Here is a 24,560-nt window from a genome sequence, read left to right on the forward strand (position 1 = left end):
GCAGGCAGAGAGAGAGAGAGAGAGGAGGAAGCAGGCTCCCTGCTGAGCAGAGAGCCCGATGCAGGACTCGATCCCAGGACCCCGAGATCATGACCTGAGCCGAAGGCAGCGGCTCAACCCACTGAGCCACCCAGGCGCCCGAAACATTGCCTTTCTTAACAATAAAATTTGAATTCAAAGATGTCACGGTTTATAGCACAACAGAATTAGGGTCAAAGACGTTTGAAAGACCAAGCAGAGTTTGCGTTTGAAAAAGCATTTCGGGGATTTTCCTCCTTCATTGTCTATCCAGCAGGAACCGTCCTGGTTTTTCTTTTCAGATACACACTGAGGGCCAGGTGTCAGGAGGGGAGCAGGATGCCAGTGTATCCCTTCTGGGCCGCGTGAATCCCGCGTCATGACGTCCACTCCACTCCTGGAGACAGGTCCACAAGTGACTGTGGGACACTCCCCTCTGTTCACAGCTTGCAAATAAGCATCATTTGGAAAACACTTTGCCATTAGGACACCAGTGGACAACAAAATGGATACTTCTTAAATATTCCAAGATCATACACCCTTTCAGGCAATCTCATTAAAACTAGGCTTTTTAAAAAACTCCATGGGTGCCTGGGTGGCTCAGTCAGTTAAGCATCAGCCTTCAGCTTGAGTCATGATCCCAGGGTCCTGGGATGGAGCCCCACATCGGGCTCCCTGCTCAGCAGGGGAGGCTGCTTCTCCCTCTGCCTCTGAATGCTGCTCCCACTGCTTGTGCTCTCTCTCTCTCTGTGTCAAATAAATAAAAATCTTATAAAAATAATAAAATAATTTTTTAAAAAGTTAAATAAATAAATAACGCCAATTTGATTGGATTAGAAACTACTTTTCTACAACTCTTCTTTAGCCAAAAATGTTATAAATTGTTTTTACTCTGTGTTTTATACACCATGTGGACCTAGTGTGTCAAAATTAAATTCTTTTTAAATTTTTTTCAAGATTTTATTTATTTATTTGTCAGAGAGAGAGAGTGCACAAGTAGGCAGAGTGGCAGGCAGAGGTGGAGAGAGAGGCAGGCTCCCTGCCGAGCAAGGAGCCCAATGTGGGACTCAATCCCAGGACCCTGGGATCATGACCTGAGCTGAAGGCAGTGGCTTAACCGACTAAGCCACCCAGGCATCCCACAAAATTAAATTTTAAGAGACATGGATATAAGAGAGATCAGCTGAGCCAAATCCTCATCCTGAAAACATTACTTACAAAAGATACTAGTCACTTGTGGTTAGTAAACCATCGAACATGTCTGGTTCAGTATTTTAATTTCTCATTCCGATGACAATACATTAGAGGCCCTCGACATAGAAAGCAAACTTGTCCAGTAATTCCAGCTCCAACGTCAAACCTCAGAGGCAGGTGTGAGTCTGGCCCACTTTCTTGTAGAGAGTAGAACGATGCTTGTGTGTGAACATCCCCAGGAGCCTAGACAGAAGTAGAAGTGTTTGGGGCGCCTGGGTGGCTCAGTCAGTTAAGTGTCCGACTCTTGATTTCAGATCAGGTTGTGATCTGGGGTTGTGAGATCAAGCCCCAGGTCGGGCTCCACTGTCAGTGTGGTGTCAACTTAAGACTCTCTCTCCCTCTCGAATAAAATAAATAAATCTTTAAAAAAAAAAAAAGAAGAAAGAAAGAAATGTTTGCTTCCATCAGATGGTCAGATGGTTTGAAGACTTCGGCCTGAGGGACAATGCAAGGGGCGGAGGGCCTTGGGCTGGGGTTGGGGTAGCACACTGCGCCGCCTAGGGCTGGCTGAGTGGGGGCGGGGCAGTGAGCACCTGGGGGCGGGTGGCTCAAAGGGAACACCTCAGTCTGGGAATAAAGACACATATACCCTCTTCCTCCCGGTGCTAACCCTCCAGGGAGAAACTTCATCTCACCATCACCGTCTGTCTACACATCGCAACATGGTCTATTCTGGCCAAGGCCTCCACCTAGGATCTTCTGTTTAGTTCTCTTTAGTTCTCTTTTGTTCAAGGCTGAGATGACCTCAGCTCACACAATTCCCAAAAGCACCCCACTGTTGGTGTCCCTGTTTAAGATTTCCCTAGGCATGGGATGCCTGGGTAGCTCAGTTGGTTAAGCCACTGCCTTGGGCTCAGGTCATGATCCCAGTGTCCTCCGATTGAATCCGCATGGAGCTCCTTGCTCGGCGGGGAGCCGGCTTCTCCTTCTGTCTGTTCTGCCTGCCACTCCCCCTGCTTGTGCTCTCTCTCTCTCTCTCTTTGACAAATAAATAAAATCTTTGAGGGGGGGGAGATTTCCTAGGCAAAACATTTGGCTAGGATGAGCTATACTGGCGAAGATCTGAATATGGGCCCGAAGACAAGCCCAGCTCCTCCCGTGGGTGCCCCCGCATTCAAGAAGAAAGAAGACTACCTCTTCTCCTGCAAGCTTGGGATGTGGGTTTAGCAATGTGAGGATAGTTGTCTCGTGGTTGTGCAGAGGTGTGGAGAGTTGCCCCATGACTGCAGGTAAGCAGCTTCTGCCCACCAACCTCCCGCCACTGCCCCGCCGTCAGGCCTTCTAGAGGTGCTCAGGGAAGCAGGGCCATTATGAGTTTCAGGTCTTTTACCGCCTGCCCCGGGAGGCCTTGGCAATGCTATTCCTCACCGCCTCTCCCCCTCCCCAAGCTCGTGAGGCCTCTAAAGACCCTGATACAATGTGCCCACTGCAGGATGATTCCAGAAAGGCCATGGCTTGTGGCAGGGGTGGGGGGCGTGCTACATCTGACACAGATGGTGGATATCAGAGGACCCCGGCTTTCATCAGGCCAGCGTGACTCAGTCTTACCCTCCAGCTTGAGACTCGCTTGCTGGCCGCGCTGCCTCTGCCCCTGATCTCTCCAGAACTGGCTCCCTTCATCACGGGCTTTGTTACCATCAGTTCACCTGCAAAACCCAGAGCGGGCTGGAAGGAGCCCCGGCAAGAGTGACGGCCACATCCTGGAACCTTGGAACCTGTGAGTGTGAACAGATTTGGAAAAAGGGTGTTTGCCAATGTAATTAAGAATCTTGAGACCAGATCATCCTGGATTACGAGACGAGCCCTAAATCCAAAGACAAGTGTCCTAGGAGCCGCAGGAGCGACAGGAATGGGACAGCGGGCCTTGAGAAGACCCAGGCGGAGAATGGAGTTCCATGGCCACAAACCAGGGAGCGTCAGGAGCCCCCGGAGCTGGCAGAGGCAAAGGAGCATCCCCCAGGGCCCGCAGAGGGAGCCCGGCCCCGCCCGTACCTTGATTTTGGACCTCTGGCCTCCAGAACCCTGAGAATTCCTATTGTTCTAAGCTGCTGGCCCGGTGCTGGGTACTGGGGGAACCCCAGGGAGCTCAGACAGGGCCCTCAGCAGAGCCAGCGTCCCTGCCCAGTACTGTCCCTGCCCAGTCCTACCCCCGCCTGCCGGACAGCAGTACTCAGAGGTGACCGTCCCTCCTCAGACACTTCCTTCCCTGCATTCCTGGCCCCAGGAATGTCTTCCTACTTCACAGGCCGCTTTCACAATCTTTCAGACTGAGTGCCCCACTTCTCCCTACTGCTAAATGTTGGAGGCCCCCCAGCACGACCCTCGTGAGTCCCCTTGGTGAAATCATCCTGTCCCACAGCTCTAAGCACTGTCCGCACACTGACGCTCTTGACTTCCCTCTGTAGGAACCTGGCGCCGCAGGGGCTCAAACACTGTTTGGAGGAAGAGTAACATCTTTTCACACAGATCAACAAATGCGTTCACCATAGCGGGGCACCTGGCTGGCTCAGTCAGTGGAGCGTGTGTGCGACTCTTGATCTTGGGATTGTGAGTTCGAGACCCACATTCAGCGCAGAAATTACTTCAACGTGTGTGTGTGTGTGTGTGTGTGTGTGTGTGTGTGTCTGTGTGTTTACCATATTCACTTTGGAAGCACTCTTGGATATATGCTCTTGTTCTTCTCATGAAAGCCCTGTGACTTCTGAGTGACTGCGTGCTGGTCCTTCGGCTATTTTATGGCAAAACCCAGGTTTCTGGATCTTTCATGCCTCTCCCACCGCCCCTCTCACGAGACTGGAGCACCGCCCCCCTCCCCTCCCAGAAGGTTCCGCTCCACTGACCCTGCTGTTCCAAGACCGCTGGGCATTAGAAATCCCGTCTAGTGACTCCACCCTCTGATTACCAAGGCTTCTCGAGAGGCTCTCTCTCTGGAACAGGGAATGGCAAAGTAGGATCTGCGGGCCAAATCGGGTCAGCTCTCTGTTTTCGTAAAGCAAATCATGCTGGAAAGCAGCCACCCGCATTGGCGTACAGACTTCCGGTTGCTTCTCTGCTCCAACAGTAGAGCTGAGTTGCGACCACAGAGGCTGGACAGACCCCAAGCCGAACATTTTTACTCTCCAGCTTTACAGAAACAGTTTAGTGACCCGTGCTCAGAAATTAGCCACAGGGAAGGCTTCCCCCTCCTTGCTGGGTTTGCACCATTGGTCTCCTGCATCCATTCCGGGAGAGAGGAAGGGGAGATCTTTTCCTGCTTTCCCACTGGTCACACTCCCAGGCTTGGAAATGGTTATGAAACCTACTATGTGAATGACAGTCTCCGTGGTTGCTAAACACCGTTGGGTCCTCCTCCTTCCCCGTCAATGCCTCTCCCTGAATGGGGTCTCTGATGACCAGTAAGGTTGGGATTTCTCCTAACGGCCTTCCCACATCTGCAACACTCCCAGGTTTCTGTCCTGTGTGGACTCTTCTTCGATGGGCCCTTCCATTGGGCTTGGCTGAAGGCTTTTCCAGGCCTCTCGCACTCGTAAGACTTCTCTGGAACAGGAAGAGTCTGATGGGTGAAGACACAGGGCTGCTCCCTGAACACCTTCCCCGACTCGCCACAGGTAAAAGGCTTTCCTCCAGAGGCTACTCAGAGGAACCCAGTGTTGGGAGCGTTGGCATTTGTGGGGCTTCTCTACAGGGTGAACTGTGGGGCACAGTAGTGAACATAATACAGAAAAGCCCTCCACTCTTGTTGCACACAGACGGCCCAGCTGGGGTGTGAATGCTCCGGTGTGTGATGAGGTGGGGACCGCTCTCTCTGTGGCCTCTACGGCTTTTTCTCCAGCGTGGGCTGTGTGGTCAGCCTCTTGAGAAGAGGCCCCTCCACACACCTTACAGACCCACCATACTTCTTCCCATCAGGAAGAAAAGGAGAAAGGGCCTCGTTGTCTTGGAAAGTTCTTCTATATCCATTACATTCACAGAGCTTTGTCGATTATGAAGGACCAATGAGTAGCCTGAGCGACTAACTTCTAGAGCTTTCTCTCCACCCTCAGTGCTCAGGACACTTCTTCCCTGTGTCAGAAGCTGGGAACTGGAGCTAAAGGTTTTGCCATGTTGCTCCCGTTCACAGGCCTTCTGTCTGCAGCCGGTGGTCGGAGCCCTGGACACACACCTTCCCACACTAGCTACAGGAGTGACGTTCTCTGGTGTGAGTACACGGATCCACCAGAACGTGTATGTTTCTCAGGGCTTCCTCATGCTCCTTCCCTCCATCAGACTGTTCTCAAGGACAATTTCTCTGGGCCGCGGGAACGGGAGAGCGCAAACCTCTCTCCAGCAGATTTTCCGCTCAGCAGTAAGTCGTGACTTCCCAGTGGACCTCTTCCCGCACTCGCCATACTTGAAGGATCTTTTCTCCTAAGACTTCTTGTGGTTTCTCGGGACTCAGGGGATTCGACAAAATTAGATCTCTGAGGCCCAGCCTCTGGGAGTTCTCCCCACGCCTTCCCTCCCCACTTAGCATCCTTGGAAATGCCCTGCTTCCCAGCTGACTCCACCTTCCCAGCTTTGCTTTCTTCACTGCCTGACAAAGAAAAACACCTGCATGACCATGACCAGAGGATAGCCACGGGTAGCCCCTGTGCACCAAAACCAACCTGAGAACAGAACCAGCGAAGAGAGAATGCTGGGGTATGGCCCTCATCCTCCCATGCCTCCGTGGGAAGGGAGGGAAGGGGGCTTGGACCGGGCCAAGAGGCAGCAGACGGAGAAGGCCAGAGAAGGCCAGAGAAGTCCGAGTGTGCTGGTAACACACAGAGAGTCGGAGGGAGAAACGAAGGGCCGGGCAAAACACATAGGGGGTGAACAGGAAGTCAGCTGATGTGTAGAGACGAAGTGAGTCCCCAGAAGGAAAGGGGTAAGACGACACAGCAGCAGGTACAGGGGAATGGCTGCTGGCGAATTTCCTTGGGGTCTTCACTGCCTGCAGACAGACCAGACAGAGGCAGGGGCATCAGCCGATGTCCTCTGGGTGCTGATGGCTAACCCAGGGGAGAGGAAAGGCGCACTAGGGTATTCCTGTAGAAGTTTCTATATGATTTCCCCCTAGTGGCTGAGAGAACAAGAGAAAATGAGGACTCATCTGAATTAGCGTTCTGCCCTTGGATGCGTCAATGTTTCAGAAGGCACACAGGCAGGAGCTACCTCAGGAGGGACGCTAGTGGACTCCCCTCACTCACCAGTGTGAGCGAAGCCCTCCATCCGCAGCGGCCAGCAGATCTGGTAGCCATCATGTTCCCCCTTGTTCTAGGACGATGATCAAATTAGGCTGGGGAAAATAAAATTCTATTCATAGCACTGGAAACAGGAAAAGGGAGATAATGGACCCAAAGCAGCCACAGTCTCTCTGCCAACATGAAACAGACACGGCTGGGGATGCCAACAGGCTGGGCTGCTCTCTAAGGGGACAGCCATCTTGGGCCGGAAGTTGAACTCCATGGTCAAGTTCTTCGATACAAAGACAGGTCACCTGGGGGCTGGAGAGGGTAGACTCAGATCCCAGGAAATGTGCCCATTTCCAGCAAGGGAAGTATCAGAACCCAATTATGGGAAGCAGGGGGACCAGGTAGCTAACAAGGATTCAAAATCTTAAAACCAAGTCAGGTCATGTTCCCAAAATTCTCCACCATGTCTTTTTTTTTTTTTTTTTTTAAGTTTTTATTTTTTTATTTGTCATAGAGAGAGAGCACAAGCAGGGGGAGCAGCAGACAGAGGGAGAGGCAAGCAGAGGGAGAAGCAGGCGCCCCATGGAGCAGGGAACCCGATGCGGGACTCAATCCCAGGGCCCTGGGATCATGACCTGAGCCAGAGGCAGACACTTAACTGACTGAGCCATCCAGATGTCCCTCTCCGTCATGTCTTTTTTTTTTTTTTAAAGATTTTATTTATTTATTTGACAGACAGAGATTACAAGCAGAGAGAGAGGAGGAAGCAGACTCCCCGCTGAGCAGAGAGCCTGATGCGGGGCTTGATCCCAGGACCCTGGGATCATGACCTGAGCTGAAGGCAGAGGCTTTAACCCACTGAGCCACCCAGGTGCCCCTCTCTCCGTCATGTTTTAATGGAGATTCCTCTCGGAAGGGTTAGGCAATGTTAGTCCCTGTGAGTGACGAGTATGGCCGGGGCCTCGCACATCCTCAGAGGTCACCCAATCCCCAAACACAGGATCTGCTGCCACTAAAAGAATAACCCCTGAGGGATTTTTCAGCACGGTGAAGGGGTGGTTCTGAGTCTGTGTTTATACCTGAGGAGCAAGGACAGCTATGGAATAAGACAAGGGTCTTCCAACAGGGAAGGGGATGGTTAGGGCTGCTGTGGTCAAGCAAATGCAGTGGCAATGAAGGTGCAAGGGAAAACTGAATTTTCCTCCCCTGCTCTCAGTACTTTTGGTCACCAAATATGTGTGTGTTCGGGGGGGTGCCCCTACACCAAACAGTTCTCCAACACCAGCTGGGTGTCCTGCAATTTTTTAAAAAGATTTTATTTCTTTCTTTGAGAGAGAGAAAGCATGAGTGCACGCGCGCAAGTAGGGGGAGGGCAAAGAGAGAGGGAAAAGGAGAAGCGGACCCCCCACTGAGCAGGGAGCCTGATGTGATGTGGGGGCTCAATCCCAGGTCCCTGAGATCATGACCTGAGCTGAAGGCAGATGCTTGACTGACTGAGCCACCCAGGCACCCTGCAATTTATTTTTTAAGATTTTATTTTTAAATTTTTTTAAAAACTTTCTATTATCATTATTATTATTTTTTAAAGTAGTCTCTACACTCAACATGGGGCTTGAATTCACAATTCCAAGATCAAGAGTCACACGCTCCACTGACTAATCCAGCCAGGTGCCCCAAGGGAGTCCCATGATTTAACTCATCTCTGACACTGTCTACGTGGAGAGCGCATCAGATCCTACAGATTAAGGGCGCAGTTCCACTGGCCCACAGACTCTTCGGATGCCAATCGCCAAGTCCAAGTTGTGACCTGCACTTCTGACTGACCGGCTCTAAATCAGAGGTTCCCAGGAGCCCCTCCGCAGGTGCGATTAATTTGCCAGAGCCGCTCTCAGGACTCGGGAAAACGGTTTACTTACTGTTGCCAGTTTATTACAGAGGGTATTGAAAGATATGACTACACAGCTCTACGTGAAGAGACACATAAGCAGAGCATAGGCACTTCTGTCCCTGGTGGACTCAGTCTCTGTCATCGCCCGGCAAATGGACGTGTTTTTGTTCATCAAACCGGAAGCACTCATCAAATCTCCCTGCCCAGCAGTTCTTCCCAGGCTCACACCCAGTCCTCTTCCCTTCCCACAGGCTGGCAGGTGGGGCTGAAAATTGCAACCCTCCAATTACTCGGTCTCTCTGGTGACCAGTCCCACCCTGAGCCTAGCCAGGGACCCTACCTGCCTCATCAGCATGAACTCCTGTGGACTTGGAAGGGGAATCCTTAAGAGTAACAAGAGACAGTCCTATCACCCAGGAAATTCCAAGGGTTTTAGGAGCTCAGTGCTAGGAATCAGGGCCAAAGACCAAATATATTTATTATACCACAGGAAGGAATCAATTAGGTGGCCAGGCAAGGTCTTGTGAAGCAGCGGAAGGAAGCAAAGCTTACCAGACCCAATGGCTAGGGCTGTGGCCGCCATGGCCACCATGGCTGCCATGACCACCATGACCGGGCCTTAGGACTTCCCTCTGCAGAGGCTGGGGACTTCAGGGCCACAATCAGTAGAGGCTGGGGGAAAGTTTCTGAGAACCAAAAAAAAAGAAAAAAAAAAAAAAAAGAGCCGGTCCTTTGCCTTGGACACCAACCCATTCCCAATGTCCAGGGAGGGACCAAACACACAAGGCAGGAATATTTCCAGAAGGGGGAGTGCGCACAGCCCTGCAGTTCTGACCCTACATTTAAATCTGCTTCAGAAACCAGACTCTGAGGCAACAATGGACAGTAAGTACCCAGCATCCCTCCTGAGGAAGACAAGTGGGTTTCACTTTATTTTATTTTTTTAACTTTTTTTTTTTTTAAGATTTTATTTATTTGACAGAGAACACAAGTAGGCAGAAAGGCAGGCAGAGAGAGAGAGAGGAGGAAGCAGGCTCCTTGCCAAGTAGAGAGCCCAATGCTGGGCTCGATCCCAGGACCCTGGGATCATGACTTGAGCTGAAGGCAGAGGCTTTAACCCACTGAGCCACCCAGGCGCCCCTGGGTTTCACTTTAGCATTTAAAAATCTTCCCACATATATCCTAACAATCTGGACTTGGGCCCCTAAGTAAGTAAACAGCTAAGTGTCACAAATAATCAATAATCAGGGAGACATGGCACGTCTCGGCAGTGAAATATCATGAGCTATAGAGAGAATAAAGTAGACTTATACGGAAAGACCTGGAAGTGTGTCAAGACGCAGTAAGGTGCTATAAGTGGGAAACCAAATTTCAGCTTGATGCTTGCAAAAAACATACAAGCTTACAGAAAATCAGAATGAATTTATTCTAAATTCTTGAAGGAAAGGATTAAGAGAGATATCCATTCACTTTCCACATTTATTTTTACACAAAGAGTTTAATGAAAAACATTTTCTCTCGAATTTTTTTTTATTATGCTAGGCTATGAACATAAAATGTATTTATTTCTTGAGTTTTTTACAAACAATAGCAAAGACCTCTTTCTCACTCACGTCATAGCCAGGCTGTGGCTGCTCACGGCTTTGCTCCGTGGCACTCAGGCTGAAAATCCAAGCCCAACCAGCAACCACTCTCTTTTCTAAGCATTTATTTATGGGAGAGAGAGAGAGAGTGTCAGGGGAGAGGCAGAGGGAGAGAATCTTCAAGCAGACTCCCCACTGAGCGCAGAGCCCACCATGGGGCTCAATCCCGTGACCCTGAGATCATGACCTGAGCCCAAGAGCCGGAAGGTTAACCAACGGAGCCATCCAGGTGACCCACAACCACTCTTTTTTTTTTTTTTTTAAGTTGTGGTACAATGTATAGAACATAAAATTTATGTAGTCATTCTTAAGCATAAGTAATTATGTAGTAATTTTTAAATTTTAAGTAAAATTTATTAAGTAATTTTAATGGTATTAAAATTACTCTGTTCTGCAACCTTCTCCAGAACTTTTCTCATCTGCCCAAAGGGACACTTCACAGCCATTAAACAATAACCTCCCCCCAGCCCTTGGCAATCACTGCTCTACTTTCCGTCTCTGTGAAGTTGGCTCCTCAAGGTACCTCCTCATAAGTGGACTCAAACAGTATTTGTCCTCTGTGACTCCCTTACTGCATTAATACAATGTCCTAATACTGCACTAATATAATGTTCATCCACGCTGTAGCATGGGGCAGAATTTTCTTCGTTTGAGAGGGCCTGGGTGGCTCAGTCAGCTAAGTGTCTGCCTTTGGCTCAGGTCATGATCCCGGGGTCCTGGGATGGAGCCCCGAATCGCATTAGGCTCCCTGCTTGGCAGGGACGCTGCTTCTCCCTCTCCCTCTGGCCACTCTCCCAGCTTGTGCTCTCTCTCTCTCTCAAGTAAATAAAATCTTTTTAAAATTATATTTATTTATTTGACAGAAAGGGAGGTCACAAGTAGGCAGAGAGGCAGGCAGAGAGAGAGAGAGGGAAGCAGGCTCCCCACTGAGCAGAGAGCGGGATGTGGGGCTCGATCCCAGGACTTTGAGATCATGACCTGAGCTGAACGCAGAGGCCCAACCCACTGAGCCACCCAGGCGCACCCCATAAATAAAATCTTAAAATAAAAAAAGAATTTCCTTCCTTGGAAAGGCTGAGCAACATTCCATTGTAAGGATACCATGTTTCGTTTCTCTAGTCCCCCAGGGGCGGATATCTGGGTCGCTTCCCCCTTCTGTATTATCACTACGCCTGTGCAAATACCACAGTCCCTGTTTCCAGTTCTTTTGGGAATATGCCAAGAAGCAGAATTGCTGGGTCATATGGTAATTCTATTTGAATTATTTTGAGGAACTGCCAGACGAGTTTTCCTAGCGGCCGCACAAGGGTTTATGATTTCTCCACTAGCCTACCCCAGCACTTGTAGTTTCTGTTTTGCTCTAATAGTCATCGTAACGGGTGTTAAGCAGGATCTCGCTGTAGGCTGGATTGCATTTCCCTGATGATTAGTGATGCTGAGCACCTCTTCTGGGAAATCTCTATTACTCAAGTCCTTGGCCCATTTTTTGATGGAGTTGTTTGTTTTTAATTGCAGGAGTACTTTATTTAATTATTTGAGAGAGTGTGTGGGAGCGAGAGCACAAGGGGGACAAGTTGGGGGGCGGTGGGAGGAGAGACAGAGGGAGAGGGAGAAGCAGACTCCCTGCTGGAGACTCGATCCCAGGACCTGGGGATCATGACCTGAGCGGAAGGCAGATGCTTAACCTACTGAGCCACCCAGGCGCCCCTACGTTGTAGGAGTACTTTATATATTTTGGATCTCTTTCAATTTTTAAAGACTTTCCAAAAAACTTTTTGCATGGAACATGCCTACAATTCAAGAATGTCTCAGAAATACCATTTACAGTTGGATTGGGATTTTGCTGATATTTTTTTTAGCTTTTTATTTTGGAATAATGACAGATCTCACAGGATCTTAGATACCTGCGTCTGGAGTTAAAATAGCATCACCAGGCTGAATGTAAAGGCAGAGTAATTATGCAAAGCTGAGCAGGAGAGCTAGTCTCTTAGCCCATCTCTCCCCTCCTCACAAAGGCCACTTAATTCACAAATCAGAATGGGAAAACTACAGTAGAGGGAATCTGCAACAGGGAAGAGTGACAAGGGCCATCCCTTCGTATGTATTACGAAGTTATTCTGGTTTCACTGAGAACATCCCCAGAAAAAAAATTTCTATCAAGGGTAGGCAGTGGAAATCATACTTTCTACCAAAAATGAATTGTGACAAATAAGACGACAGACTTTTCAGAAAGCTCTTCCACTGTGATCAGAGGCTGCGAGTCACCTACTGACACCATCCTCCTTTCCTACAAGCAGAAACGCACTTGTATTCAGGGTGACAAAGGGCCCAGCTAAAGAGGCCACATCTTCCAGCCTCTCCCGCAGCCAGAGCTGGTTACATGATCCAGTTCTGGCCAATGAAATGGAAGCCAGGAAGTCACTATACAGGGCTTCCAGAAGGTTTTTTTCAAGTCCTCTTATTTAAAAAAGTGTCATGGGGCATCTGGGTGGCTCATTCGGTTAAGCCTCTGCCTTCGGCTCAGGTCATGATCTCAGGGTCCTGGGATCGAGCCCCGCATGGGGCTCCCTGTTCAGTGGGGACCCCACTTCTCCCTCTCCCTCTGTTGATCTCTCTCACTTTCATGCCCTCTCAAATAAATAAATAATAAATTTTAAAAATATATATATAAAAAAATAAGAAGTGTGATATTTTGTTAGAAATGCAGAATCTTAGGCATTTAGTCCAACCTACGGACTGGGGATCTGCATTTTTACAAGAACCCCTGTTGGTTCACATATGCATTTCAAGGTTTGAGAAGCGGTGCTTTAAGGGGAGTTTTTAGCTTCCTCTTCCTTCCTGCCTGGAATGTGAATGCCATGGCCGGGCCTCCAGGGGCCCTGTTTTGACCACAATGTGACCTCAAAGAAGCCACATGCTAAGGAGGATAATGAAAAAAATGGAAGGAGCCTGGGGGCACTGATGACATCATGGAGCCCCCACACTGTCCAGAACTGCCTGCCCCAGACTTCTTGAACACAAGAGAACAACCTCTACCCGTGGGACTATACCGAGAAGGAACCACTCCAGATGTACAGACTAGAAGAAAAAAATCAGAAAGCTCTCAGCAAGAAGCACAGTGAACTGTTACTGGATCATAAATAATACATCATCATCCCATTTTAAGTTAATATAGGTAGGCATATGTAAGTACACAAAAATGCCCAGGGATGGGGCGCCTGGGTAGCTCAGTTGGTTAAGCGACTGCCTTGGGCTCAGGTCATGATCCTGGAGTCCTGGGATCGAGTCCCACATCGGGCTCCCTGCTGGCAGGGAGTCTGCTTCTCCCGCTGACCTCTCTCCTCTCATGCTCTCTCTCTCTCTCTCAAATAAATAAATAAAATCTTAAAAAAAAAAAATGCCCAGGGGCGACTGGGAGGCTCAGTCTGTTAAGCGTCTGACCCTTGATCTGAGCTCAGGTCTCTATCTCAGGGTCATGAGTTCAAGCCCCCGTGTGGGGCTGCATGCTGGGCATGGAACCTACTTAAAAAAAAAAAAAAATGTCCGCAGGATAGAAGCATAGACATTAAATGCTCATAGTGTGGGTGGTGGAATTATGAGTACATTTAATTTTCTTCTTTACACCTTCCTTTTATTGACTGAATTTTTCACATTCTGCATGAATTTCATTTTATAAGAAGAGAGGTGGTTTTTAAAAGGTAGAAAACACATGTGCCCTACATAGAAGTACGCCTTAAAGTAATTTTTTTAAAAGGTATAATATCAAACAGGATAAAGAACTGCTGGGTTGCCCGGCTGGCTCAGTTGGAAGAACACGTGGCTCTTGATCTCGAAGGTCATGGGTTCGAGCCCCACATTGTGGGTAGAGATTATTTAAATAAACTTTACCTTAAAAAAAAAAAAAAAAGGAGTGGGAGTGGGCCAACAAGAAAATAGCGACTGTAACTTCGCTCGACTAATGACGACCAGGGGCCTCACATGGAGTGTAAGTTGCACACCCTTGACTCCTGAGGCCCTAAAAACTTCCAGGTCACATCACACACAGTTTTGACTAAACATCTGTTCACCGGCTTGAGTCATTCCTTGGTTTTCAGATTCCACTAAATAACTTCTGGCTACATTTCAAGATAAAATGATCCTCAAGGAGCAAAGACTAGTCACACTTGAGGCCCACGTACATGTAACCACTTCAAAGGCAGCTCAACATACACTTGAACTGGCACAGCAAGCCTAAACCAAGGAGGGCCTTTCAGAATCCTTCCTTTAAGGGGAAACCGTTTGGACACACACACGTTTAAGGAAATAATGTGTGTGCTTCCTTCTCTCTCTTTACTTCTTGCATGACTCCCCACACTCTGTATATAAGAACATTTCAAGAATTTTTTTTTTAAAGATTTTATTTGTTTATTTGACAGGCAGAGATCACAAGTAGGCAGAGAGGCAGGCAGAGAGAGAGGGAGAAGAAGGCTCCCTGCTGAGCAGAGAGCCTGATGCGGGGCTTAATCCCAGGATCCTGAGATCATGACCTGAGCCGAAGGCAGAGGCTTTAACCCACTGAGCCACCCAGGCGTCCCTCAAGAATTTTTTTTAAAGATTTATTTATTTATTTGACAGAGAAAGGTGAGAAAGGGAACACAAGCAGGATAAGAGGGAGAGGGAGAAGCAGGCTTCCCACTGAGCAGGGAGCCCAATTCGGGGCTTGATCACAGGACCTTGGGATCATGACCTGAGCTGAAGGCAGATGCCTAATGACTGAGCCACCCAGGCACCCCAGAACATTTCAAGAATTGAAACACACACACACACATACACAATTTAAGCTGTCTTTTGAATACAGCTTAGTTAAAATGTGAATACAACATCCAAACTGGCAAAACTCACACTGAACTAAAACTGTACCCAGAGACTGGCTCAGCAGATTCTAGCACATGGATGCCACCCGGTGAAATTCAATAATGCCCACACCCGACTCACTCGCACATACATTCATGAGGGGAAGAATTTTTATCTTTTTTGTTCATTGATGATCTCAAGCATCTAGAACAGGACCTGGCACATAGGAGGTGTGGGGAAGATTTTTTTTTTTTTTTGAATGACTGCATATAGCAATAAACAAAGTCTTGCTTGGAGCAAAAAATTACCCGCAGACACACATTAAATCAATTTGCAAATGTCTCCAAGAGAAAAGGATATTGAATAGATTTCCACTAATCTCTGCATTCACCTGAATGTATAAAGCGAATACAGAGGGGCGCCTGGGTGGCTCAGTCATTAAGCATCTGCCTTGGGCTCAGGTCGTGACCTGGAATCCTGGGATCCAGCCCCACATCAGGCCCCTCATCAGGGCCCTGCTTGGTGGGGAGTCTGCTTCTCCCTCTCCCCCCACTCTCACGCTCTCTCTCAAATAAATAAAGTCTTTTAAAAAATAAACTAAAAAAATAAGGCGAACACACTTTTTATCAAGCAAATACTTAGATGTTATAAACACATGGATTCTCTCCACACAAGGCAATGGGAGGTATTTTACGGGAGACAAAGATGACAAGGTGGTATGGACAGATGATGGATAGCCATGTAAACTGTTGAGGTTCAGACCACGGAGATGAGATGGCAGGCATTTAGGACCCTAAGAGAGGCCGGAGAGACAAGATTAACCAGCTGCAGAACCCAACCCCCTCAGGCTCCTTCTAAAGGTGAAGATCAGAAGGCCGGGACGTGTGTGATTTGGGCTTTGTCTTTTTTTTCTTTAATTTTTATTTTTATTTATTTGACAGAGAGAGAGATCACAAGTAGGCAGAGAAGCAGGCAGAGAGAAAGGGGGAAGCAGGCTCCCCGCTGAGCAGAGAGCCCGATGCAGGGCTCGATCCCAGGACCCTGAGATCATGACCTGAGCCAAAGGCAGAGGCTTAACCCACTAAGCCACCCAGGTGCCCCTGGGCTTTGTCTTTGATGTAACTTGGAAAGCTGTGACATAGACAATCTTACTCAAACATCTTCAAATGTGTATTAACAGGCTATCACGTAGCTTGCTGCGGTGGGTTATTAAGATCAATGTCCTTTTTTTGAATTCTATGATATATACTTTGACTTTCTGTATCCTTTTTATAGGGAATAGATGTGTGCCCAACTTGCAGAAATAGTCTAGTTCCCTTGCCAGATATATTTCTCACTGTAGATTCGCATGCTGGCTAATTATAACAGCTTGGAAGTTACATAAACGCCCAACAATAGGGAATCAGTTAAGAATAAAATTCATTATAGTGCGTATGTATAAGACGATGCAGCCATTAAAAAAAATGATGTAAAAGTAGATATTGCCACAGGAAAAAGTCCACAAATAGAGGGCATATAAAAAATCAGGTTATAAAACAGAAGTATCAAGTAATCCCAGCTATGTTTAAAAAACTACTCAAGAGGCAAAAAATTCAGGCACAACCTTCCTAAGCATGGGATTATGTCTCAGGGTACAATTAGAGATGACTTGTTTTATTCTGTAGTTTTGTAAATTTAGGTCTTCTTTTTTAAAAAATTTTATTTATTTATTTGACAGAAAGAGACAGTGAGAGAGGGAACACAAACAGGGGCAGAGGGAGAGGGAGAAGTAGGCTTCCCGCTGAGCAGGGAGCCCGATGCGGGGCTTGATCCCAAGACCCTGGGATCATGACCTGAGCCGAAGGCAGACGCTTAACAACAGAGCCACCAGGCGCCCCTAGGTCTTATTTTTCTGTACTTTCCAAATTTTCTATACTGAACAAGAATGACTGTAATCAGAAAATAAGCAGCAATAATTTTTTTTTCAATTTTCATTCAGATGATCCTAGGCAAGTTAATCAGCCTGTCCGTGGTTTCTTTACCTGTAAACGGTAGAGGTAAAGAAACCTTTAGGTTACCAGGATGTAAATGCTTAGAACAGGCCCTGGCAGGTGGGAACTGCTCCGTGAAGGCTAGCTATTCGCTCTGAAATTCTTGCGAGAGTCATGGTATGTGCCTGAGGTCGGCCCGTCTCACCGTGGCGACCCCACTTGTGAAGCCAGCCAGAGAAGCCGGTATGCTTCTCCATCCCTTTCCACTACTGTGAACAGCTAACAAAGGCAGAAAGGGAAATTTAGAGCTGAATTCACAAATTTCCAAGTCTTTAGGCAGCAGGGAAGAAATGGAAATGTGAATGAAGCGGCTGGGAATCTAACAAGTTGGAGGGGGTGCCATGGCTCCCTGCACGGAGGGGGGGGGGCTCTCTAGAAGTACCTCAACTCATTTATTTGTTTTATTTTATTATTTTAAAGATTTTATTTATTTGACAGACAGAGATCACAAGTAGGCAGAGAGGCAGGCAGGGGGTGGGGAGGCAGGCTCCCCGCTGAGCAGAGAGCCCTATGCAGGACTCCATCCCAGGACCCTGGGATCATGACCTGAGCCAAAGGCAGAGGCTTTAACCCACTGAGCCACCCAGGCGCCCCACTTATTTGTTTTAAATATAAATTTATACATACATACATATAAATATATATGTGTGTGTGTGTGTGTGTGTTATTTTTTTTTTAATTTACTTGACAGAGATCACAAGTAGGCAGGGAGGCAGGCAGAGAGAGAGGGGGAAGCAGGCTCTCCGTGGAGCGGAGAGCCCGATGCGGGGCTCGATCCCAGGACCCCAGGATCATGATCTGAGCCGAAGGCAGAGGCTTTAACCGACTAAGCCACCCAGGTGCCCCATATATTTTTTTTTTTTTTTAAGATTTGTCTATCGTAGAGAGAGAGCTTGGGTAGGGGAGAGGAGCACAGGGAGAGGGAGAGATTCTTATGCAGACTCCGTACTGAGCACAGAGTTCAATGCAGGGCTCGATCCCACAACCCATGGGATCACAACCTGAGCTGAAACCAAGAGCTGGGTTGCTTAACTAACTGTACCACCAAGGTATAGATTTTTTTAAAGTTATTATTATTATTATTTTTTAGAGTGAGAGAGATGGAGCGCACATGAGTGGAGGGAGGGGCAGAGGGAGAGAGACAATCTCAATCAGGCTCCACGCCCAGCACGGAGTTCAACACGGGGCTCAATCCCACGGCCCTGAGATCATGACCTGAGCCGAAATCAAGAGTTGGACGCCCAACTGGCTGTGCCACCCACATGCCTGTAAACATTTTATTTTTAAGTAATCTCTACACCCAGTGTGGGGCTCAGACTCACAACCCAAGATCAAGAGTTGCATGTTCTACTGCCCAAGCCAGCCAGGCGCCCCAATTCAGCTTATTTTAAAAGTGGGCACTAGGGGCGCCTGGGTGGCTCAGTTGTTAAGTGTCTGCCTTCGACTCAGGTCATGGTTCCAGGGTCCTGGGATGAAGCCCAGCATCGGCTCCCTGCTCAGCAGGAAGCCTCCTTCTCCCCCTCCAGTCGCTCCTCCTTGTGCTTTCCTCTCTCGCTGTGTCTCCCTCTGAAAAATAAATAAATCAAAGCTTTAAAAATGAAAAAAAAAAAAAATAATAAAAGCGGGCACTGGCCTAACAGCTCACATCTACCCTGGAGCTGCCTGGTCCTTGCTGTCAAGGACCCTCGGAAAAAAGCAATTTAAAGTGACTGGAAAGTGACAGGTGTTGACAGGCCACCCTCCTCAATGCTTCCTTCTCTTCAGGGTGTTTACAACTGGGTTTCAGATATCTGTCAGCGTCCCCTGGGGTAGGACATTGCTAAAACACACAGCAACGGTCAGTTCCTCTCCTCACGCATCAGTGGCTGTGTCACGGAGGCAGGCAGGCTGGTCTGACTGGTTCCAGTCAGAAGGACTGGGGAGAGAATTCAGAGGGTGGGAACTAATCCTGCAGCAAATGTGAGCTGTCTGACAATCCCAGGGACCGCATGATTTATTGTCACAATGGGGATACTTTTTACTTCTCAGAGTAGAAAGGAATGCTGTTGATAATCACACCGGGACATTGGGTCTTGACTAGAAATGCCTGAAACACAGTGGGGTATACAGCTACCTGATTAAAATCGAGGGGTTCCCTAAGGCCTCGGGTAAATTCCAGCTCGTCACCTGACAACTATCTACTTGCATGGCAGGAGGAAACCACTCTTTTCAAACCACCGCATACTACTAAATAACCCAGAAGGCCTATTTCAAGGGCTTACTCCCCACAAAAGTTTGGGATCCTCCTCTCTGGAATCCTTGGACTGAAAGCCAGAGCTCTACAGCCAGGATGGGGGGCCCCAGTCCCCAGAGCTGATAAAGTAGAAGACTTGCAAAAGGAAAGGCAGTAGACATCCGTTGATTTCTCAGTTGCTGGTCTCTTCCTAGATCCCTGATACCACACCAGCCTCAGGGAGGAGGAAGTAAGGGGGCTATTCAGGATTCAGTGGGGTCAGGGGCTGTGCCACCAGTGAACCTCTGTTCTCTTTCCTCACTGGACTCCAGGGGTTACAGGTCAGCCACTGGCTCAGAAGCTACCAGTGTAGTAATGAGAGGAGGCCATGATTACAGGCCCAAGGCCAGTCCCTAGCTGATGCCAGCTGGGACTGAAATTGATGTACATTCTACCTAACAAGTGTCTTCCAAATTCTACAGCTGGAAAACAGGACTCCATTACTTTCCCATGGTCCGTTTGATAATTATCCTATTCAGCGTTCTTCCTATGTTGTGAATTTTTAGCTTCTCCAATTTGCCTCTCTTTTGCCTCCTCCTGCACTAATTAACAGAATTCCAAGTCTGGCTTTGAAACCACAGAACTCCCCAACTACTGGTGAAAAAAGTCTCAGCAAGATCAGGCGGGAAAAATATTTCTCTGTTCTCCTAACAGCTGCAGAAAAGCAAGCACTATTCAATGTCCCAAAAGTGTTCTTGCTAAGGTTATTATTTTTTTAAAGCTTTTATGTATTTGAGAGTGAGAGCACGAGCAAACGAGCTAGAGAAATGGGGAGGGGCAGAGAGAGAAGCAGATTCCTCACTCAGCAGGGAGCCCAAGGCGGAGTGGTGCTCAATCCCAGGATCCTGAGATCATGACCTGAACCAAAGGCAGACACTTAACCGACTGAACCACTCAGGTGCCCCTTAATAAGGTGATTTTTAAGGAGTCTTTCAAGACTCCTGGACTTCAGACATTGTTAATACATCCTGGGAAAGTAATCTTTAAAGTCTATAAATTTTAAAGACTTTAAAGTCTGTAACCCTGATTGCTTACTTAATAATTGGTAGTCCTGGACGGGTGTCGGGGGGGCCAGTTGGTTGAGCATCTCAACTCTTAATTTTGGCTCAGGTCATAATCCCAGGGTCAAGAGATCGAGCCCTGCCTCCAGCTTTGTGCTCAGCTCAGAGTCAGCCTGAGAGTCTCTCGCCCTCTGCCCCTCCCCCAACTCGCATACACTCCCTCTTTCTAAATAAATAAATAAGTACAATCTTTAAAATAACGATAATAATCTGTAGTCCTGGTAGCACTATTTAAATAGATATACTAGGTTTTTTGGAAGATGCGATTTTTCATGCTTAAGCCAGGAGAGGATCATCGTTAGAAACCTGATCTACTCATTAGAGCATGGAGATAAAAATGAATTAAAAAACACTGGCTTTATTGGATTTTGTTTTCAAAGAGAATTTGACAATCAAATGTTTAACTTTATCAGCAATAAAGAGCCAACTCTTTCAATGTCTGGTGGCTAAAGCTATTCTATTTGCCTTTTGCAGATCTCTGCAAGGACTGAGCCAAGCTGTCTGGGTCACAGGAAGTACATGGATCCCGCACTGGGGCCAGGGCCCGACCCACAGCAACCGGGAGAGAGCAGGAATGGGCTCTTGGCCCTTCGAGCAACCACGGAAGGTCTTCACCTTCTATGGGCAATACAGCTGGTCGTGTCAAGATCACTTTCCAGTCCTCTTCCTGTTTGGAGGGATGAGAAGTCCTAGTGATTTCACTAAGGGGACAGATGTGAGGAAGGGGGGTTGGAGGTCCCATTGTCATCACGCAGACACCTTTTCTCAGTCCAATGTCAGAAGAGAGGACACTCGTTTCAGACTGGTTCTTATCTGAACATGATGGTACTGAGGATTTGAGGGGGTCCAGAGCCAAAGTCCCATTCTCTACTCTGCCTCTGTTTCCAAAAAAAAAAGAAAGAAAGAAAGAAAGAAAGAAAGAAAGAAAGAAAATGCAGATTTTAAACAGAACACGTAAAAATTCTAAGAGCTAGGGGCACCTGGCTGGCTCAGTCAGTAGAGCATGTGACTCGTGATCTCGGGGTCGTGAGTTTGAGTCCCATGTTAGGCACAGAGATTACTTTTTTTTTTTTTTAAAGATTTTATTTATTTATTTGACACAGAGAGAGAGAGATCACAAGTAGGCAGAGAGAGAAGGAGAAGCAGGCTCCCTACTGAGCAGAGAGCCCGATGCGGGGCTCGATCCCAGACCCTGAGATCATGACCTGAACCAAAGGCAGAGGTTTTAACCCACTGAGCCACCCAGATGCCCCCAGAGATTACTTTTAAAATAAAAATTAATTAATTAATAACATCCGGGGGGGAACCCTATAAATGCTACTAAACTCTACTCACTTTAGAAATCCTAAGTTCACTGGGAACCAAGGAGGGTGGGAAGAAATCCATCTTAATCCTTACTTTGCAGTAACTCTGAACCACAGTTCGGACCTGAGGGTAAAGGCTTGGATAGTCATTGGTAATAGTGAAATGACCCAAAAATAAATAAATAAAATAAATTAAGCCAGGAGGAGAAAACTAACTAGAATAAATCTATATATTTTTTAAAAGATTTTATTTATTCATTTGACAGACAGAGATCACAGTAGACAGAGAGGCAGGCAGAGAGAGAGGGGGAAGCTGGCTCCCTGCTGAGCAGGGTGCCCAGATGTGGGGCTCGATCCCAGGACCCTGAGATCATGAACTGAGCTGAAGGCAGAGGCTTAACCCACTGAGCCACCCAGGTGCCTCTGAACCTATATTCTTAACAAAAGAATTCACAAGCGCTAGAATTCCTTCGGTAATGGGTACAAGTTGAAGGCAAAGCAGGACAGGGGTCCCAAGGGCCTTCCTGTACTCATCCCGCTATGGTTCTTTGCCCAGCCCAGATACACAAGCTTCACCACTTTCCAAGTGGCTTATCACTTCAGTTTTATAGACTGAAAATCCTATTCGTGGGCAAGAAAAAGGATCAGCACGTTGAGGAATCAGGGAATGAGGGCAACCCTGCTGACGAGGGCCCTGATTTCATGACTCCAGGCAGGCTAACTGTCCTCATTCCTGCCCCTTGGCGCCCACCCACTGGCTCTAGATATTCTATTTACTTCCTTCTTTCCTCTTTTCCCATGACCAACTGTATACTTCCCAGCTTCCCACTACCTTGCTGTCCACTCTAACCTAAAAAAAGCTTCTCGGAGAAAGGTTTTTCTGCTGCTCACCACAGAAATACAGAAAATGGGTAGAAAGCCTGGTCTGTGTTGCTGGTTTTCCAGATACCCTGCGAATCTCTTTTCTACCACCCTTTCGTAATCAAGGGTGGATTTCAACTCCCGTTTGTACATACTTGCTCCAACACTTATACTGGGGGACTCTTTCTAACTATAAAATATGGGGGGCTGGCAAACTCCAGATGGGAATCTTCTACCTTAATGTCCCTCGAAATTTAATCTAATTAAATCATTCTGATACAGGATTATAGTGGCAAAAGGAACCAAAGACTCATTTCCTATATTTGAGGGAAGCTGGAGAAATATGCTTTATAGGGCAAAATATACTCTGAGGCCCGAATGGGCCTAGTGGCCCATCTTTTTCGTGTGTCTGGAATGAAAAGACAGTGGCAGCGGGCAGCCACTCCCGAAAGCTACTAGTCAGTCCCAGGCCTGGGATCCTGCTGTGGAGAGTGCTTACGCAGAACTCTAGCTGTGAGAAAGGCAAGAATTGACAATGCTTAAAAAAACTGCCCACGTTTAACGACTCTTATTCTTGGGGTTGTGAGTTCGAGCCCCACATTGGAGGTAGAGTTTATTTAGGAAAAAGAGAGGGAGAGGGAGGGAGAATTAATTATCTTGCTTCAGGGCCCAGCAGCACTTCAAGGCTCTCTGTCAAAATACTGGGGACTGGGACCTACACAGCTCCAACCAGAGCACTTGCACCGAAAGAGGGCTTGCCCTACCAGTAAGGAGCATTTCAAACCAAGAGACATGCAAATTCCAAGCCTTTCCTCTAGCATAAAAAGAAACAGTATAGGGGAATTTGTGGGTGGCTCTGTCGGTTAAGCATCCGACTCTGGATTCGGCTCAGGCTGTGATCTCATGGCTCAGGGCATGAAACCCCCCTCCACGTGGGACTCTTGGCTCAGCAGGAGTTGGCTTCATATTCTCTCCCTCTGCCCCTTCCCCCACTCGTGTCCTCTCTCTCAAATCAATCTTTAAAATAAGTAAATAGAAAAATAATATAAGGAAGAAATAAACATTGAAATAAAACCCCAAAACAGAAGGTTGAGCTCTGTTATTAGGAAAGTCTGAAGCTCGGGAAGCTCTCCAGACCCGGAAGCGTTCCACAACACATGAGAAGAGAAATGCGGAGAAGACCCCCCAGTTAGTGAGAAGCTGCACTTAAGCCTTCGAATCGGACCGTCTAAGGGTAACAGGAGAGTTCTTACTCAGTGCCATGGCGTTTCCGTAATTCTTTAATATCACGTTCGCGTAAAGAGCCTTCTCGGGCCAGTCCAGGCGACTGCACTCTTTGTTTCTGAAGCCCACGACCACATTGTCGAAGGGCACCGGCCCTGGCAACAGGAGGTTTTGTGCACTCTGACGCGGGGTCGTCGCAGCACCTGCTCCTCGAAGGAGAAGGAAGGCGGGAACTTGAGGAGTGGGGGGTGGACGCGTCTGAGAAGAGTCGCTCTTGACGGTGTGGGGGGTGGTACACCGAAGCTGGCACGGCACTAACCACCCCGGGCACGAGGAGAGACACTGCTGGCGTCGACCTCCGCCGAGGAACCCGGGACACGCACCCACTCCCCTCCGGCGCTAGCGGCACGGCTAGGGGAGGTAAACGGGAGAACACAGAGCAAAACAGGGGACTACGGCCCTCGGCGGCTCACTCGCCACCAACCGCACAGGACCAGTGAAACTGCATGGCTGCTCGACTGGCAGGGGCCTCGGCCCCGCCCCCAGCCAACTTCCGCGTCCTCTCTAGGCTGCTCGGAGGACCTCGCGTCTCGGCGGGCCGCTCCAAAGGGCGCCTGGATCGCGCGGCCCGTGGGTGCTTGGACCGGAAACAGGGCGTCCCGGGCCGTGGGTTAGGGCCTGGGAGATCCTGCTAGGCTTGTCCCGCTCGCCTCGCGTTTTACGCCAATCATTAAAAAATACGCCCCGCCCCTTGTATTTCCCATTGGACAACTAAAGAGAGAGAAAAGCCAAACGCACCCCAAATATACAGAAATAACTACTTTAACATTTTATTTATTTTTTATTTTTTTGAAAAAATTTTTAACTTGAAGATTCCTTACAAGATTATTACAATAATCAATACAACGTGATATCACAATAAAGATAGACACACAAATGGAACTAAGTAGACTCAAAGC

General features: G+C 48.0%; 1 long non-coding RNA gene across 1 annotated transcript; it reads right to left on the bottom strand.

Annotated features, from left to right (window-relative positions):
• Positions 1 to 1,535: 1,535 nt before the first annotated feature.
• On the bottom strand, positions 1,536 to 24,098 carry LOC111152346. The gene is made up of 3 exons (XR_002640924.1): positions 23,631 to 24,098; positions 2,821 to 2,987; positions 1,536 to 1,632 (listed from the first exon to the last, which is right to left on the bottom strand). It is a non-coding gene; the product is annotated as an uncharacterized LOC111152346 (long non-coding RNA).
• Positions 24,099 to 24,560: the final 462 nt, after the last annotated feature.

This window comes from Enhydra lutris, unplaced genomic scaffold (assembly GCF_002288905.1).
Source record: "Enhydra lutris kenyoni isolate GAN:26980312 unplaced genomic scaffold, ASM228890v2 scaffoldscaffold28, whole genome shotgun sequence".
NCBI lineage: Eukaryota > Metazoa > Chordata > Mammalia > Carnivora > Mustelidae > Enhydra > Enhydra lutris.